Source organism: Podarcis raffonei, chromosome 6, assembly GCF_027172205.1.
Source record: "Podarcis raffonei isolate rPodRaf1 chromosome 6, rPodRaf1.pri, whole genome shotgun sequence".
Lineage (NCBI taxonomy): Eukaryota > Metazoa > Chordata > Lepidosauria > Squamata > Lacertidae > Podarcis > Podarcis raffonei.
In genome coordinates, this window is record NC_070607.1 from 74,894,046 (window position 1) to 74,913,014 (window position 18,969).

An 18,969-nucleotide genomic window follows, 5' to 3' on the forward strand; every position below is an offset into this window, starting at 1 on the left:
GACCTAATGGTCAGGGGTCCCTTTACCTTTACACAGCTACCAACAGTGATGATTATGACTTTGTTAATTAATTGCTTTAAGATAGGAGGTGTCAGGTATATTTTTGCATACCTAGAAACCACTACCTTGTTTTTGGGTGGCCCTGTTGCCCCTGATAAACTGTTAGCCTATAAAGTTTTGTATAGGGAATGATTAGAAAAAGATTGTAAGTCAAATCTATCAGTGTCCACCTTATTTAACCAGACTGTGAGCTTACAGTGTCAAATCCCCTGCTGTAGTAGTTTGGCTATGCAAAATAATTACGGTAAATATGAATATTAGATCACCAAAAGGAGATCAAGCCAGATAAGCAGCTGAAATATTATGGTCTGTGGTTTCTCTTGGAAATCAAGGAAACTTCAGAGCCCCCATGCAAAATGCTTTACTTTCAAAAGTCATCAGGACCTTGACTTTGAATCTCATTTGTTAAATTGCCTCTTGCAGGGGGACAGGATGGGTGCCTGCCTGCCTTGATACTTGCAGGTTTTTGGGCTGTTTGTAACGGCTGCAAGGCTTGAGGTTTTAAGCGCCACGAGAAAATACAATCCATCTGAGAACTCGCCTGCTGTTAGCTGCCAACAACTCCTGAATACTTCAGCTAATTTTGGGCTGCTGAAATGTTGACAACAATGTGATTTCTTGAAAGGTGGGAAGAGCTGGCTGGTCATGCAATCTGTACCGTGTCTGTGTCAGGAGTTTCAACGCTTGTTACTCTGCTCCCCATGCAGCAACTTACACTGCTCTGTCATCATCTCCCAGGAATAATTACCTGAACCTTTAAAACTTCTCTTATTGTGTTGAAGTAAAAAAGCAACAAGGCAAGACTTAATTGTTTGCTGTACTTTCTTTCTCTTATGAAGTATTTCCTAGCTTTCTGATGCCATTGCCCTAGTACAGAGCCGTTTGGAGAAGGCTGGTGTTGTTGTTTAGTCATTTAGTCGTGTCCGACTCTTCGTGACCCCATGGACCAGAGCACGCCAGGCACTCCTGTCTTCCACTGCCTCCCGCAGTTTGGTCAGACTCATGCTGGTAGCTTCGAGAACAGTATCCAACCATCTTGTCCTCTGTTGTCCCCTTCTCCTTGTGCCCTCCATCTATCCCAACATCAGGGTCTTTTCCAGGGAATCTTCTCTTTTCTTCTCAGGAGGTGGCCAAAGTATTTGAGTCTCAGCTTCAGGATCTGCCCTTCCAGTGAGCATTCAGGGCTGATTTCCTTCAGAATGGATAGGTTTGATCTTCTTGCAGTCCATGGGACTCTCAAGAGTCTCCTCCAGCACCATAATTCAAAAGCACCAATTCTTTGGCGATCAGCCTTCTTGATGGTCCAGCGCTCGCTTCCATACATTACTGCTGGGAAAACCATAGCTTTAACTATACGAAGGCTTGTAGTTTTATCAAAAAGCTGAAGGCTGACCACTGTTCATTGTGCACTTATCCCAGTTTGGCCACTAGTAAACAGATTTTGTAGGCTTTATTCTTGTTTCAAAAGCCTGCAAAAACCCGATTAACCAGAGGTAACAGCAGGGCAACAGAGAGAGGAGTGTTTACTATGGGAAGCAATGCCTCTGCCAAATCACTTTGGTTCTGCCCCCCCCAAACTATTGCCTATCTCTTGATTCTTTCAGAAAGTATTGTCCAAAACACAGTAGTCATAAACAGTACTTTGAGTAGGGATGGGGGAGAAATTTGATTCAGTTTGCATTTAAAGGTAAAATTACCTAATTCACACTCCTGGAACAATATATGAACTCAACCCAACACAACCCATCTTTCAAAATTCACCCTTCTCTGAATTTTGCAGTGCAGTTTTCCAGCTGGGTAATGTGTGCAGAACTGCACATAAAAGGGTAAAGTGTGCAGATAAATGCATATATCAGTGAAAATAACATATAAAGAACATTATATTGGGGGGGTGTTAAGTAGGTAGGTGTGCTTTGGGGGGAAATGGCCTTGTGGGCCAAACTGGAACCCATGCAGGCCCAAATCTGGCTCATGGGCTGATGTTCTCCCACCTCCTGAAGTAATCAGTGCTTCCTATTATTAGACTTCAACTCCTTTCCTCTCTGGCCATTGGCCATGCTGACTTGAGTTGGAATTTAACATCAACTGGACAACGGAAGTTTCTTCAGCCATGGACTAGATGGACCTTGCCCTTATCCACAGCGCAGCATCCAATGTTTTTATGTTCAGACTGGCTTCTACTTTTACCTCAGAAATCGACATATTACATCTTGAGAGTAATATGCAGGCAGGCTTTTGTCTCCCTTTTTATGGACCACTTAGAAAATAAGTGGCACTTTAAGTATCCATTAACTCTCGCTTAACTAATGCTAAATTGCATTCGGGCACCTATGGACACACTTGTGAAAGCCATATTAATACCAGATGAATTCATTAGGAGCGGGGCTATTACTTCCAGTGCTAAATGAATTCATAATGATGGGAAATCTGAAATAAAGTGTTACCAAAAAATAATCCGTAGCACGTTAAGTGTCCATTAAGTACAGGGAATTGACACTCGAAAGCCTGTGTAAAATACAAATGTAACCCACATGAATGAGAGTTGCATGATAGAGCTACTGAACATGATCCTTATCTTGGGAAAACAGGATAATTAAAATACAAGTCAGAAAGATCCATCCACGACCTTCTGTGAACAGCTTCCAAGTTGCAGCAAACTGAAGGAATCTGGGCTCCTTTGGGATTCTTATTTAGCCCATGCATGGTATGTCTGTGACTCTGGAGTGGGGAGTTGTCAAAGTGGAGACACACTTCTTGTTTTTCTGCCCTCTACCCTCCCTGAGTGCACCTATGCTGTAAAGGAAGTTAATTCCAGCATCATGCAGGGAGAGTTCTGGTCGAAGACTCCATATTTGAAAGAGACAAGAAACGTCCTTCTTCTTTTTGCCCTGACTCTGTTACCAACAGAATAGGGAACTGTGGCTATGTTGAGAGCCGGTGCGGTGCAGTACTTAGACTGTGGCTAGGCAAACTAAGGCTCAGGGGCCGGATCCGGCCCAATCGCCTTCTAAATCCGGCCTGTGGATGGTCCGGGAATCAGCGTGTTTTTACATGAGTAGAATGTGTCCTTTTATTTAAAACGCATCTCTAGGAATTCATTCTTTTCTCTCTCCAAAATATAGTCCAGCCCCCCACAAGGTCTGAGAGACAGTAGACCGGCCCTCTGCTGAAAAATTTTGCTGACCCCTGACTTAGACTGTCAGACTAGGGCTGGCGAGACCTGAATTCAAATCCCCACTTGGTTACTTTGGAGTAGTCACCAACTATCAGCCCAATTAACAGGGTTGTTGTGAGGATAAAATGAGTGGCGGTGTTGGAAAGGACCACGTATACACTTTTGTGATCTCACTGAAGGAAAGGTGGGATATGAACATTATATTCTTCTCACCCTCTGGCTCCCTTACAGTTTTGGCTTCTCTTCTTACCTAGGTACCATGTTTGTCACTTGAATCAGAAAAGGCCGGCTCTAGAAAATTTCATAATTGTATTGAGGAGGAGGAGGAAATGTGTTTGTGTGTGTGCATTTTCAAAAGAGACTGTAGCAGAAACAAGTGATCAAGCTAGAGCAGATTTTACTAACTTTGTGAAGTTGTAGGCTGCATTATCTATCTATAAAAAGGTAAAGGTAAAGGACCCCTGACAGTTAAGTCCAGGTGCGAACGACTCTGGGGTTGCGGCGCTCATCTCACTTTTCTGGCCGAGGGAGCAGACATTTGTCTACAGACAGTTTTTCTGGGTCATGTGGCCAGCATGACTAAGCCGCTTCTGGCGAAACCAGAGCAGCGCACGGAAACACTGTTTGCCTTCCTGCTGAAGCAGTACCTATTCATCTTATTGCACTTTGACGTGCTTTCAAACTGCTAGGTTGGCAGGAGCTGGGACCGAGCAATGGGAGCTCACCCCATTGCGGGGATTTGAACCACTGACCTTCCGATCAGCAAGCCCTAGGTTCAGTGGTTTAGACCACAGCACCACCCGCATCCCTTATCTATCTATACCATGCATTTAAACTGGTTTAATATATACTCCTCTCTCCAGTGAACACTCTCTCCATACTAGCTGGCCCAAACATTGATCCTGACCCTCACCCACGAGTAAGAGGATTGCAGAATATGCTGGTTATACGGTATATATTATATAGGAAGTTGCTTACCTGAAAACATAGGGGTCACCTAGGTTGCTTTTTTATATTGTTCTGTAATCTGTTATCCATGTGCATAAAGGAGAGAAGCTCTTAACCTCATATTTCATTTTAAAGTAATGATTAGTTTTGGCTAGCACCTACTTTGGATTTCTTGTGTTATAGTTACTTTGCGGCCAACATTTATGCACATCTCGGTGAGGTAGCCCATGGGGGATGCTCTTGCTTGTGTGTGGTGTGGGAATTGTTGAGGAGGGAAGTTCAGTTTTAAAAATGAGCATATTTGTCTTGTGCGAAAAGATGATTATGATTTATTTTTACTTAGGTGAAAACAAGCCCTAATTGGCTTTTCTATGCAGCAAGGACCACAAGCTTCATTTGTATATTTCCCAGACTGTGATTAACCCTAATATGTTAAATGGTAGGAATCACAGTTTTTATATACTATCTAAATAAGAATTACTGGCATACGGTTATTGGACAAGCAAATACCTCCTCTTCTAGTACATCCAAGCATTTTCCTGAATGCCATGGAATTTCTTTCCTGCGTGAAATAAATGACTCATGCTATAGTCACTGTATTTATTTATTTTAGACAGTGGTTTTGTCAACAAGTAGGGGAAGGCATTCATTTTGCAACCAGTGGAAATGGAAAAAAAAATGGGATCGATTTGGTTTACTTTCCCTTTGTTATAAATTGAATGACGAGTAATGAACGGGTATCAGGTGGGTCTTCGTTACCCCATTTGTACCCATTCAGAGGCGCTGACTTGGGCTACAGATTGTGGGTGCCCAGCAGCACAGGCACAACACTCAGCCTCTGCCCGCCCCTTCTGCCCACTGCTGGCTCTCCAGCACCATGGTGGTGACTGGGCCAGGGCCTCTGCCTCTGCCACGGGGCCTCTGTTGGAGGTGGCACCTATGTCATGCCTCCATGGTCATAAGAAGTAATGCTTCTCAATACCATCTGCTTGAAAGTGCAGGAGGGTGGGGAGGATGCTCTTGTGCTCTGGTCTTGCTTGCAAGTTTCCCTCAAGCATCTGGGTGGCCACCATAAGAGCAGGGTGCTGGACTAGGTGGGCCATTGCCCTGATCTTATGTTCTTATTGATGCTGTCAAAGCTTTCCCCATATCATGGAAGAAGCAAAGATCACTAGTGTCGAAGCAATGATTCTTCAACATCAACTTCAACTTCGCTGGACTGGTCATGTGCGGATACCTGATTATCGACTTCCAAAGCAACTACTCTTTTCTGAACTTTAAAATGGAAAGTGTAATGCTGGTGGTCAACAAAAGAGGTTTAAAGACTCTCTCAAGGCAAATCTTTTTTTAAAATGTAGCATAAACACCGACAACTGGGAAACACTGGCCTGCGAGAGCTCCAATTAAAGAACAGCCTTTACCAAAGGTGTCATGGGCTTTGAAGACGCTCAAACTCAGGACGAAAGGGAGAAACATGCTAAGAAGAAGGCACACTTGGCAAACCCTCACTGTGATCAACTCCTGCCCTGGAATCTATGTTCCCACTGTGGAAGGACGTGTGGATCCAGAACTGGCCTCCACAGTCACTGATGGACTCACTGTTAAAATTGTGTTTATGGGAGACAATCTTACTTGGCTATGAGTGACCATCAAAGAGAAGAAGAAGAAGAAGAAGAAGAAGAAGAATCCGGGTGTTTGGATATGTCTCTCAGGCTAACACACAAAAGGAACTGTTAGTTAAGGAGCAAAATATTGAATATAACTAAGATGTGATACCAAGGTCTGTGGGTCCATTGACATTAATGTGCATAATGTAGTCATGTTCATCAATTTCAATGGGTCTGCTCTGAATATTATTATTTATTACATTTATTAGCTGCTTTTTCTTGCCAGGGCAACTCAAAAGGGACTTACAAAAGCATCCTAGATGAATACCAACCTGCATCCCCCTGTCTTCCGCCCCCATCTCTGTCAATGTGCTTAGGAGATTATCTCTGGGTTGTCACCTAACTTGCATATTGAGATGTAGCAATATTCTTGTTTGAGTGCAATCGTGGATTTGATTTAAGGTTAACGATCAAATGCATTCATCTGCCAACAAGGCATTTCTCTGTAACTTATTTCACTATTCAAGTTTTTGAAGAAGGGGGCGGGTTTGCAATGCTCATCATTCTTCAGGGGTTTCTTTGTGGTGTTGTAGGATGTGACAGATTCAATTACTTATGAAGCTGAAGTTTCTTAGGCTTTCCAATATGGGCTTAGCGACTGTAAATGAGAGACAGTGGAGAGTCGAAGGCTGTGCATGCCTATGCACCTGTGTATAGATGTGTACGTGTGTCTATTGAATAGAATGCAGAAGTGTGATTTCTCCCAGATGTTAAAAGAAATCCCTGCTGCAGCTGAACAAAGGTGTATTCTGTCCAATATAATTTTTATTCTGAATCTTCGATATTGCAGCTGATGGCAGAAAATGTGCAGTAAAGCACGGGGGAGGCCACTGGGTAATATCCACTGTAAAGTGTTAATTGCCTATTGAGGCTGTAAACTACGTCAATACGCCTGGATCTGAGTTATTGACAGGCCTCCTATTTATTCCAGCCCCACAAAAGCTGGGCTCTTTAGAACTGGGCTCTAATCAGTCATGCTTTACTGATCCCACCAAGAAGCACCAGTCGATAAAGGCGCTTGCCATCTTAACCCTTTGAAGTTTGTAAAAATTACAAGCAGGATTGATAACATTGATTCGGAGAAAACCCTTTAGAAGCAGAGGCTCCTCAGGGGGAGTGGCATCAAGCTCAGACTCATAGGGAATGTTAGGGGTGCCCTGCAGTGAATATGGATGGATGCCCTCTTGCTGGTTCAAGTGTAAATGGTTGATGGAGATAATAAAGTTGGGACCACAAGGCTTCAGTTGTTTGGCGTTGATTGCTTGTTGTGGATGTGGGGGAATCAGTTCAACAAGCACAAGCCACACACTTCCCCTAGGGCATTTGGTAGCTATTGATTTGCAGAAGGACACGGATACTGGGACTTTTGCCTCTCTGGAAGCCACATTTGCTAACTTCCAAATCAATCCTCAGGATCCATTAACATGGCTTATCGATAAGTTATCGTTTCCCTGTAACACACTTTACCGACCTTATTGTATTCTCGATGAGGGTTTTAATTTGGCAAAAGAGTAGATTCCCTGTCACTCTTATAGTGGCTGCTTACAGGGCAGGGAATGCAACTCCACAGAAGAAGCAATGGCACCATCTGCTGGCGTGGTATATGCCCGTGCTGTAAGCTTGGGGGATTGGATGACAGTTCTGATCCCTTTGTTAGGTAGACTTGACTCAAATAGGCTTTCCCTTTGTTAGGTAGGCTTGCCCAAGGTCACCAAGCAAACTCCAGGCCTCCATCAAGGGCAGTCCCATGTAGAGTGCATTGCAGTAATCCAAGTGGAAGGTCACTAGAGCATGGACAACTGAGGTTAGGCTCTACCAGTCCAAGAAGAGGCATATCAGGAGAACCAGCCTAACCTGGACATAAACCCTCCCTGCTACAGAAGCCACTTGAGACTCCATTGACAAATTGGAACCCAGGAGAACCCCCATGCTACAAACTTGATCCTTCAGGAGTTCAGTGCTACTCAGAACAGGATCCACATGGGAACCCACCACCCAACAATCTTCTATTTTATCTGGACTTCAGCTTCTATTTATTGGCCCCTATCCAGTTCATCACTGCCTCCAGAAGCTTGTCCAACACCTTCACGGCCTTTTCTGATGGAATGGGGAGATAGAGCTGTGTGTCATCAGCATACTGATGCTCCAACTTCCTGTCTGACAAATCCCATTGGTTTCATATAGCTGTTAAATGGCAAAAGAGACAGAATGGACCCTTGTTGGACGCCGCAGCCCCAAAGTCATGGAGCCAAACGACAATCTCCTAGTAGTACTTCCCAGCAGTATATAATGTGTTGTATGTGAGGGGAAAGTGTGTATAAAAATGTATAAAGTAGTAAAATAACAAAACAATGACATTTTATCAGAGGACATCACTTGCAAAAATGTGTGCGTTGCAGAAAATCGCATACAAAAATGTGCATAACAGGAGAAATCCACACTAAAATGAATTTTCATGAATACTTTTTTTTTTTTTGCAAATTAACTTAAGACTAACCCCACCCCTTGCAAAACTGCAGTTGATAGTTTCATCCACTCCTACCTTCTGTGCAACAAATACCTCTTCAAATTTAACTCCCCGTAACCATCTTTAATGCAGGAAACTTAATACTGCCGGAACGATTCACCTAATCTCTAAGAATAGTTTGTGTGCTACTCAGTGAAAAGCAATGACAAAGAGAGGGGAAGAAGTGTGATGGATAAGAGGAAATAGCAACCCCACATGATTAAATTGTGTGTGTGTGTGTGTGTGTGTGTGTGTATCATCTGGCACAAAAGGGACCAAACTACATATATACAGAAATACTCTGAGGAAGGTGTGTGGCTATATAGGTTATTGCTTGGTATTCAGTTAATTTGGGCTTCGAGCCAAGAGGATACGCGTTAGCCTTTGTGGCATACTTCACACCTCTTATTGCTGATTGTGCAGCGAAATGCCTCTGAATAGATTTAGCATAAGGCCTGCAGACGTCATTAATGTGTTTTTTCTTCTTCTGTGGCCACATCCAATCTGAGGGAGCCAATAAAAGAAACAAATTGAAAGCACGGGAAAGAAATCAGTAGAGAAAACCAGTGTCAGAAGTCAAATTGCATGTAAATTGCAGGCACAAGGGTAAGCCTGCGTGGAATTTGCAAGGTTGTCTTTTATTTGACGGGTGGGTGTGATGCCTGCCCCCTCCTCCTCCTCCTCTATTTCTACAGACTTCTTTGCATGTTTACAATCTCTTTGTGATGTGACCACTAGAGAGCAGGCTTAACCTGGTAACAAGAGCTAATTAGCGCCTGGCCTCTTCCTTTCGTCTCAGCCCCTGCCCTGCCTCTCCAAGCCCGCTCCACAGCCCCCTTCCTTTCCCTTCCCTTCCTTTCCCGTCTCTTGCTTTAATATATAGGCAGAGGGGATTTCGGCGATTCCTAGCTCTGCCTCCAATGCTGTGCAGTCTTAGGCCTAATTAAAACGCCACAGACGGCCTGAACCCCACATTAAAATTTGATGAGGAATTGATCAGCCAAGCAAACAGGAAATTTAGCTGTGTGAGTGAAGGTAATGTTTGCTCAAATGTGTAATGAGTTCCATAGGGAATATTTATGGGGACCTCGGCAACGGCTCGAGCAGTTCCTTCCCTTGATTTTCATCATGCTCACCTGCCCTCTCCATGTTCAGAGCAGATGCATAAAGAAAAAACAACAACCCAAGATTGCCTTGGGGAGGGGCTTGCGGACCCTGAAGAGCCACTGGCTTCCCTTGCCGTAGAAAACCGCATCAGGCAGAACGATTTGAAATCAAACCGAACGGGGCAATTGGGCTTTGTCCCAGGGAGAAACGCAATGTGGATTTTGCACAACATAATTATCCAGGAAGATTCATAGCAGGATCTGTAGGCTAGAACAGGGCTGATGAACAGGATCTGACCAGCAGGGTCAGTCTTGACTTTCCCCTCACCTCCACGGGCCATTTTGACAGGTGGGCCATAACCCACGCCTCTCATAATGATACCAAGCAACCCAAAGTAAAAAAATTAAAAAATGTACCTGCAGAGGAACATTCTTTACATCATTGCCTCAAACTGAAGCTGGCGATGTAAAGGAGTATTTGTACTTACAGAATGCCCTGACACCAGGTGTGAGGTAGGTGGGAATAGTCTGCAGAAGGCAGTCTTGCAGGTGAAATTGTGCCAGGTTGGGAGCTCCTAACCTTTTGTGATCCAGGGGCGCACTTGGAAATCTAAGAAACAGTTGTGGGCACCACAAAATATCAAATATCAATTTTAAAGAAGCAAAACAGGCCCATTGCAATACAAGAGGCTTGGAAAGTAACATGTCTTTCAGATGCTGTTGGACAGTGGTCAGGAATGGTGGGATTTGGAATCCAGTCCCATCTGGAGGGCCACAGATTACCCCATCCTTGTTAATATGCTTACTGATTGGTGGATAGAATAGAGAAAGGAATAACCATGCTGTTGTTTGGCCCCATTAAGGGCAGGTGTGTGTTCTAACACTTGAGCAGCAGAAGCATCCAGCCTTGTTGTTGTTGTAAAACTATATGTTGCCCATCTAACTGGGTTGTCCCAGATACTGTGGGCGGCTTTCAGCAAGTTACTGTATAAAACAGTAAAACACCATACATTATAAACTTCCCTATATAGGGCTGTCTTCAGATGTTTTCTAGAAGTCAGATAGTTATTTCATTGACACCTAATGGAATGGCATTCTACAGGCCAGGCACGACTACTGAGAAGGCCTTCTAAGGACAGCATAAAAGCAAAACTTGAGTTCCACTATAACCAGCAACCTCTCCATCAGTGCTGAGCTGGACAAGCCTATTGGCAAGGCAGCTACAGCTATGGCTCGCTTCTCTGAAAGGGTATGGGAGAATGTAATGTTAACAACCAATGCCAAGATTTTGGGCATCACATGGCATTTCAAAGAAAAGTTTCAAAGAAAGTTGTGCACTCTCAAGCTCATAGTCCCAGCATTTTGCACTCCTGTCTCAGTCATGTCTACTCTGGCTTGGTTGTGTACACAGAATGGAAGGTGGAAGAATCCCCAAGGATGTGCCCTATGGGGAGCTGGCTTCAGGCACCAGTCCCTTTGTCAGACCAACTCTGCATTACAATGATATCTGCAAACATGACATGAAAGCTGGCAACATCAGCCCCACTGTGTGGGAATCCCTTGAAGAGGGCTCCAGTGCCTGAAGACAGACAGTCAGGTTGTGCATCCATAGCAGTGACCAGAGGAGGAATGACCACTAGGAGGAGTGCAGAGAGAAGAAACATCATGGTGCATCTACAGCAGCACAACTGGACACCTTTACCTGCCCCAGCTGCAAGAAAAGATGTCTCTTCTGTATTGGTCTCCACAACCACAGCAGGCGCTGTAACTCTCCAATGGTTTGACCACCCCGAAAGGCACAATCCTCTATTGTCTTAGACAGATGCCAACAACAATGTGATGTGGTTAGTCATTGCTCTGCGGAAGTACCTAATCCGTTCCGGGAGTCCATTCGACTCTCGAAACCATTTGAAAACCAAGGCACGGCTTCCGATTGGCTGCAGGAGCTTCCTGCACTCAAGCGGAAGCTGTGTTGGATGTTGGGCTTCCAAAAAACGCTCGCAAACCGTAACACTTCTGGGTTTCCATTGTTCGGGAGCCAATTTGTTCAGCAACTAAGCTGTTTGAGAACCAAGGTATGACTGTATTAGGCTTACATATGAACTTCCAGACTCAGTTGCCTCATGAAGGGGAGTGCTCAGCCTGCAAAAGCATTAGAAAAAGTGTGTGTTGCTTGTGTCCATCTGCATTCTGGTCATTTTCCCAGGGGCACCACAGAGTATAACACTAGCACTCCCTGGAGGGGGATATGACAAATGAGTAACAACTGCACATTTATTGCACATGGAATGATTTTGTAGGTGCTCAGGGTATAAATGAATAGTCTCTCTATCGTGCTGGAGTTCCTTTGACATTTTCATTTTGGCATAATTATCCTATGTAAAAGCGGCCTTTTTTTTCTGAGCTGGAAAACAAAACAAAAAACCTGAGAACCAATACTGTGCGAAGTGTTATCCAAGCAGAAAGGCAAGAGGTGGGTATGTGTTGCATCCAGTGTTTGAAGCCTGGAAACACTGGCATGTGGCACATTTTAAAATCGGTTCATAATAGTTCTTATAGGGCTCTGCAGTCTTGATAGGCTGAAAAAGCATTAGACAACCAAACATAGCAACTGAGCTTTGTGAGATAGGGAAGTGTTAATTATCTCTATTTTATAGATGAACACGTTTAAACCTTCTGGAAATTTTCTTCTTCACTTGCATGCTCATTTAATCCAACTGGCAAAGGGGAAAATGTTGTCATTCAGTAATCTTGCCTCCTGCTCCTTTCTCCTTGTTCTGCCCCTTTCCCTGTGAAATGCAACAATGTCTCTAAAATATTGTTTTGGGCCACCTCACACATTTTAATTTTGAAATTCCAAAAGATTAGGGCAATACCTTTGGGGGCCAACCAAAATGTCGTGTTAGGGTGTGCAAGCGTTCAAAGTGCCCCAGAACTCCACAAGGGACTACAGTCAGATTACAAAGTGCATAACCGGTTCTGCAAACATGATAATATAAATCCACTCCACTTTCCAGTGGGGAGGAGTTGCGGTGGACCACGTGGCCATCCACTCCCCTCCTGGAGGTCCCCGGCCATGTCATTGTTCCAGCCAGCTAATCTGCTGGCTGTGGGGGGGGGGCATGGCCAAGCCCCATTTAAACTGTGGCGACTGGGCTCTATACCATGAAGATGGCCTATTTCGTGCCAATGGTGTACATCTTTCCAGTTGGGGAAACAATGTTTGGTTACCCAATATTGCGGAAGGCATAAAATATTGGTTGCAGGTGTGAGGGTATTTGATGGCGAGCTTTGGGCTCGAGTGGTGGTTAGGCATTGGTTGATAGTGTGATGGGGTAGGGGAGGTGTGGCCATCACCTGCCTTTCCAAGTTTAAGGGTATTCCGTTAAAGGAATCCAGGGGTGTGGATCTCGTCCAAAGCCTAGGGCAGGGCTAGGGCCATGCCATTACCCCGTCGGGAACCCAGGGGGCGCTCGAGTTGGTTTGCATTGACGGGGCTCCCCCTACTGGTGGTTGCCCCTTACAGGACACCCTATGTGACGGGCAGGAGTCAGATATAGTTGGGTCAATTCCAATGCCTAAGCAATACCACTCCCATTCTGTAACCAATAAAGTTGTGGCCTAAATTTGCCCAATAACCATCAACCCAAAATCTGTGTCCTTGTGTCTTATTCATCAATGGGGGGGGTGGCTATGGGGTCTTGACACACAAGCACATTAATTAAAACACACAGTCAAACAATCATATTAAAACATAAATATAAATATCCACAATGAATAGCTGTTAAAAAAACCAACAACCCAAGGTAGGGGTGGAGAGGGAGGAGCTGGTGGTGCTAATCAAGACATCCATGCCTATGTTGGTACGTTTTAAGATAGCATATGATGACTTGTGAGGGGAGTTGGAAGCAGTGGTATTGCACTAGTCAGAACAGGGATGGGTCAAGGCAGTGGTGAATTTGAGAGAGCTCTGGGGAGGAGGGTGGCCCAGCAGGTGCATGTGAACCTGTTGGACTGCAGCCACCAGCCCAGAGCTCCTTCACTGCTGTCTTGCTTAGTCCTGCCCCATCCTGACAAGTGCAGTGGCACCACAGGAGATGCCACTAACTCTGCCCACCTCCCTCACAAACCATCACTAAGTTTTATGTATGTTGTACCATGAATAAACACATAAAGTCTGAACCCTCCATTTTAGGAGTACAGGGAAAAATGTGTAGTGTGAATTTTTCAAGACCTACATTCTTCTTCTTTGGCGATCACTCATAGCCGAGTAAGATTGTCTTCCATGAACAGTGAGTCCATAAGTGACTGTGGAGGCCAATTCTGGATCCACACGTCCTTCCACAGTGTGGACATAGGTTTCCGGGTGGGAGATGATCACCGTGACGGTTTGCCAAATGTGCCTTCCTCTTAGCACGTTTTCTCCTTTCATTCTGAGTTTGTGCTTCTTCAAAGTCCATGACACCTTTGGTAAAGGCTTTGCTCCAATTGGAGAATTGTAATTGTAATATGTTCTCCATATTACAGCTTTATTTGTCAGGGAGCTGTGATTCGCTGCTCTTTCTTCTGAGCATAATCAGTAGCATACATTAGATGAGCAGGTGTTTGTGTGAAATGGTCCTTCCTTCCTGCTCACAGTTGAGAATAGTTTGTATTTAAACAGCTTCTTGGCAATGGAAATTCTGTGACTCAGACATTGCCGTGGTCTCACAACACTGTAATTGTCATAAGCGTGTACTCTGCCTCTCATGCATTGTACTGCTTTCATATTCTGTACAAAAACCTTCAGACTGGTGATTAACTCGGTAAACTCTGCCTCTAGCCCAAGGACCTGTGAAAAAAGGGTATTTTTCTTAAAATGTGAATGCAATGTGATCTAAGCACTAAAAAGTCACAGCACCAATAGTTAACTCTGAGAACATTTAATGATAGGCCACCGAAGATCAGCCTACAGGCAGTTTCTGTCATTACTCCTCTGCTGTGTTGCTGTCTAAATTAATAAACTTTTCATGCACCAAATTTCAATTAACAGGGAGCATATCTTTCAGATTTGAAATCAAATCAGGCATAGGCACGTAACAGCTCTGAGGCTGTAGTTAAGAGAGCACAATCTTTACGATGTCATATGGTTCTCTTATAGCCTAGCTTTTGCTCCCAAATAAGTATCAATATGTAGCTGCAGGGGCACGGTTGGGGTTGCTCCAGCCCCAACATGAGCCCTGAATCTCCCCAAGCACCCCAAGTATTTCTGGGTGGGCAATGAATTTGGGGGGTATTGAATTGGGAATATACTGAGTGGTATTCTGGGTGGTATACTGATTTGAGGGATGCATTCATTTCAGAAGACATCCATACAGGATAAGTGGGAGGTAGTGAAGGGAGGTAATAGAAGGGAACTTGAATTGGTTTGGAGCAGGATCTCGTAGGAAGTTAATTGGGGGTAAATGAATGGAAGAGAAATGGATGGGGTGATGTAGGGTGTGCTGCAAATTAGCTGATGACTCTGGAGAGGTTAGTTGATGTGTCTTTTGTGGCATTTATAAATCTAAATTTTCATCCACACATTTAAATTAACATATGCAATTTTTACATAATTGTGTATCTGGGGGCCCCCTGCCCCAAATCATTAAATGTTTTAGTAATGCTGGTTTCTCTCATATGCGTGAGAGAAACACACACCTACCACATTAAAGCATCCATCTTTTGCATTCTTATTTGGGATAAATAGCTAGGTTATATTCATGGAAAGTAGCTTGATGCTATGGTATATATGTAAACAGATGAGGTTGATTTTGGAGCCTGTAGAGAGCGGCACAAGTTCAGTTAAGGCAAATTCCAGGAAAAGTTGTTGAATTGCAGTGTACAGACCTTGTCCAAGGTTTATGTGAGACCAGACCTAGGAGGAACATGGGGGGCCACCAGGTGGTGCATTGGAAGATGGCCGACAGTAACATCTCTCCGACCCATACGAGGCAATTAAGAGGCTGCTATGGGAAGTATGCAGTCTTCCTACCCCCCCAGGAGATGGGGGGGCTGCCTTGCCAGCGGTGTTCACAATGCACCCCCGGATCCAAGAGATGGGGGTGCCGATCACTTGGCACGAGCCCTCGATGAGGTCAGCTCTTCCTGACGCCGATTCCAATCAGCGTGTGCTGGTTAGCTTCAGCTCGGAATTATAATTGGAAACATATGATTGGAATGAAGCTGAAGCACATACATCAAGTAACGCTCAAGAGATAAGACTGCTGATTAATGGATCTCTATGACCGGGAGTGACGGACGGATAAGTAAATCTTCTGATGAATCACCATTAAGAGACTGTATATTTGGAATGAAGGGGGGGGGTGGAGGAAAAAACTTTTTTTTCTTTGCACGATGTGATATTAATAACCCTCCACCTCAGAAAGAAACAAGATAGTTGCGTTTTACTAATCACAAGCAGGAATTCAAGAACTGTGTGGGATGGGTTATAGCTGGAGAGAGGATTGGTGAACGGTGAGAACGGAGGAAAATTTTATGACACAGTTAAAAAATGGCGTCTCGCCAAGACAGGCTTGCCGGAGAAAGAAGGACAGGGGGAGGAGAATCAGGACCATTGGAATGAGAAGGAATGTTGGAATGTAATCGTGACCTGACAAAGCCTCCTGATATACTCGGCAAGTCTGAGAAAAGTAAAGGACAGACCGAAGATTAATATTTTTATGGAAGTGTGGAACAACGGCTGTCCCTGAGCGATATGATCTTTAGAGAGTACAAAACCCACACAGAGGATGCCTGTTTTCAATCTGCTTGTGAAAATTATCAGAGATCACAAAGAAAGGAATATATGATAACAACAAGAAGATGAAGAAAGTAATAAAGGACTATCTGGATTGAACTGAATAGAACTGTTTAAAAGCAGCAATATAAGTGATGTTTGGACTCGTTCGGAGCTGGATGTATGGGTACCCCCAATAAAATTTAAAATTCGGCTGTATAATTTGGAACTAATGTGATTTGGATAATGTGATGTGATTGGCCTGTTAATAAAAATTATTTTTAAAAAAAGACCTAGGAGGAACATGGCACCTGGACAACCTGTGATAGCTGATAAAGAGCTATAGGTGGTTTATCCACCCGTTCTTAGCAGGAATGGGGAAACTGTCAGGTTTTGTCAGTATTAAAAACACCAATAAGGGACTAAACTCTGCTGTAAGAGATGCTACCTGGATAACCCAAGCTCTAGGTCAAAATATGCCAGAGACAAGAGCAGAGGTTATTCAGCATTGCCAGCAAGTCAAAATTCCACAACCAGCTCCTTCTGGCTATAATGGTGATCATAAATGTTGCTTAGCACAAAGAACCTTCAGCTGTCTTGGAAGGACTCTTTACTCTGAAGGTCTCCAGAGCCCATTCTTCCAAGATAGCTCTTTAAGGGAGTCCTTCAGTATCCCAAGAAGGGCTTTTTATGAGTTGTCTGTCATTGCTTCAGATTCATTCCTGACATGAAGCCACAAGGGCCCCATTCATAAAGGATTTGTACATCATCACAGTATATGTCCTCTGTTCTTTTTGACATTTCCAGGTGGCAATAAACTTGTGCTACCAAAAAAAACCCCCCACCATTCCGTCTTTCTAACCAATTTGTAACTTTCTTAGGTCGCAAGACCTCATTTACCTCTATCCCGGATGTAAACTGTCTACAAAGAGAGTGTGAAGGGACGATACAGCAGAATAGAAGACCTGGCCCATTCATAGAACCAGAGCCCTCTCTAAAGCTTTTTAGATTACAATAGAAAGGTTAAAAAAGAAGAAAAGGAAGAAGGCCAATTCATAAGCCATGGGTTCAAGGTCTAACCACTTGCTTCTAATGTAGGCTTAAACTGTAAACAAGCTGAGATTTCACACATCATTGAAAACTTTCATTGAGCAGAAGTAGAACCTTGAGATAACAGTTTCTTTGTATCTTACCTGTGGTCCATTTAATCCAATACAGTCTTTAGCAGTAGTAAACAAGATGCTTTTTGAAACCTGCAAACAAAAGTAGATCATTTATCTACTTTCCATGTTACCTTTCATGGCTAATAGCCATTGATAAGTCTATCTTTTATTCAGTTTCCTTAAAAAGAAAAGAAAAGCTAATGGTTATCACTACATGGTGTATCAACAAATTCCACACATTTATTACAGACTCCATGAAGAAGTATTTCCTTTTATTTGCTCTCAATACCAATCAGTTTTATTGAAGGGTCCTGAGTTCTGATGATGTGGTATTTGAGAGAGAGAGAAAGAGAGACTAATTGCGTTCGTGCATGCACACACACATACACAGAAATGGAAAATGACTTTAAATGTGGATAGTGCTGTAAAGGAAGCATGAGTGCCTTGTAGGAATGGGCCAAACTGCCAATTTGTTTCTCATTTTCCAATCTCAAATTCAGTTCTCCACATTTCTACAATAGTGTGTGTGTTTTTTACGTTCTCATGAAAATTCAGCAGCATTTTCATGTGAATTTCTCCTAAGACACACATTTTTGTTTGCAGTTTTGCCTAAGATAAACTTTCTCCCTTATATAATGCATTTTTTTGTCTGTTATTTCTACTAATATATGCATTTTTTTGCACACTTTATTTAGCACATGCATTTTTGTACACATTGCTTGGCTGGAGAACTACACTGCAAAATTTGGAGAAGTGTGAATTTTGAAAGAGAGTCAGGTCATGTATTGTTTCAGAAACTTCAAATTAGGTAAGTTCACCTTTCAGTGCAAACTGGGTCAAATTTCTCTCCCATCTCTAGTGCCTTGTAGTTCATGTTAATGCAATACATTAATCTTGCCTGGAACATTCAAGAGCCACCAGTAGTGATACTAGCTCACAATTTGCAGAAAAGAATGGGCATCTACCTGCAATAAGATATTGGGATTGGTAATTAATCCTTTGAGATGGGACAAGGCATTTTCAGGCATTGGTCTGAACACATGAATGCTCAAAGTATAGATGGGAGCAGGGGTGTGCATGCAAGCCTCTCCCCTATTGTCCTCATGTGCATCCCCCTACCCTGCTGTCTCTCAGACATAACCTTCCCATGTTTCACAGGGAAGTTCTGCATGTGACTTCTACTCACATTCATGCAAACATGGGGAAAGCCCCACACAGACCTTCCCTGTGCAACATAGGAGGGCCAGGGACTGGCCAGGCATGAAGGATGAACATGAGAATGTTGGGGCAGGGCTTGCAGTTGCACCTCTGCCACCAACTACACTTTGAGCATTCATGTGTTTAACCTGAATGTGCCCACAGAGAAGCAGGAAAACAGGACACATGGCCACTTCTGCTTCCTGGTTACTCTGCAACAGAATCATGCTGGTCAGACACAGTAATGGTAAAGGGACCCCTGACCATCAGGTCCAGTTGTGGCTGACTCTGGGGTTGCGGCACTCATCTCGCTTTATTGACCGAGGGAGTCGGCGTACAGCTTCTGGGTCATGTGGCCAGCATGACTAAGCCACTTCTGGTGAACCAGAG

The 18,969-nt window shown here is 43.8% G+C and overlaps 1 long non-coding RNA gene across 1 annotated transcript; it reads right to left on the bottom strand.

The window, feature by feature from the left end:
• Positions 1–12,074: 12,074 nt before the first annotated feature.
• On the bottom strand, positions 12,075–17,482 carry LOC128415133 (uncharacterized). Its single transcript, XR_008330863.1, has 2 exons — positions 17,413–17,482; positions 12,075–12,251 (listed from the first exon to the last, which is right to left on the bottom strand). It is a non-coding gene; the product is annotated as an uncharacterized LOC128415133 (long non-coding RNA).
• Positions 17,483–18,969: the final 1,487 nt, after the last annotated feature.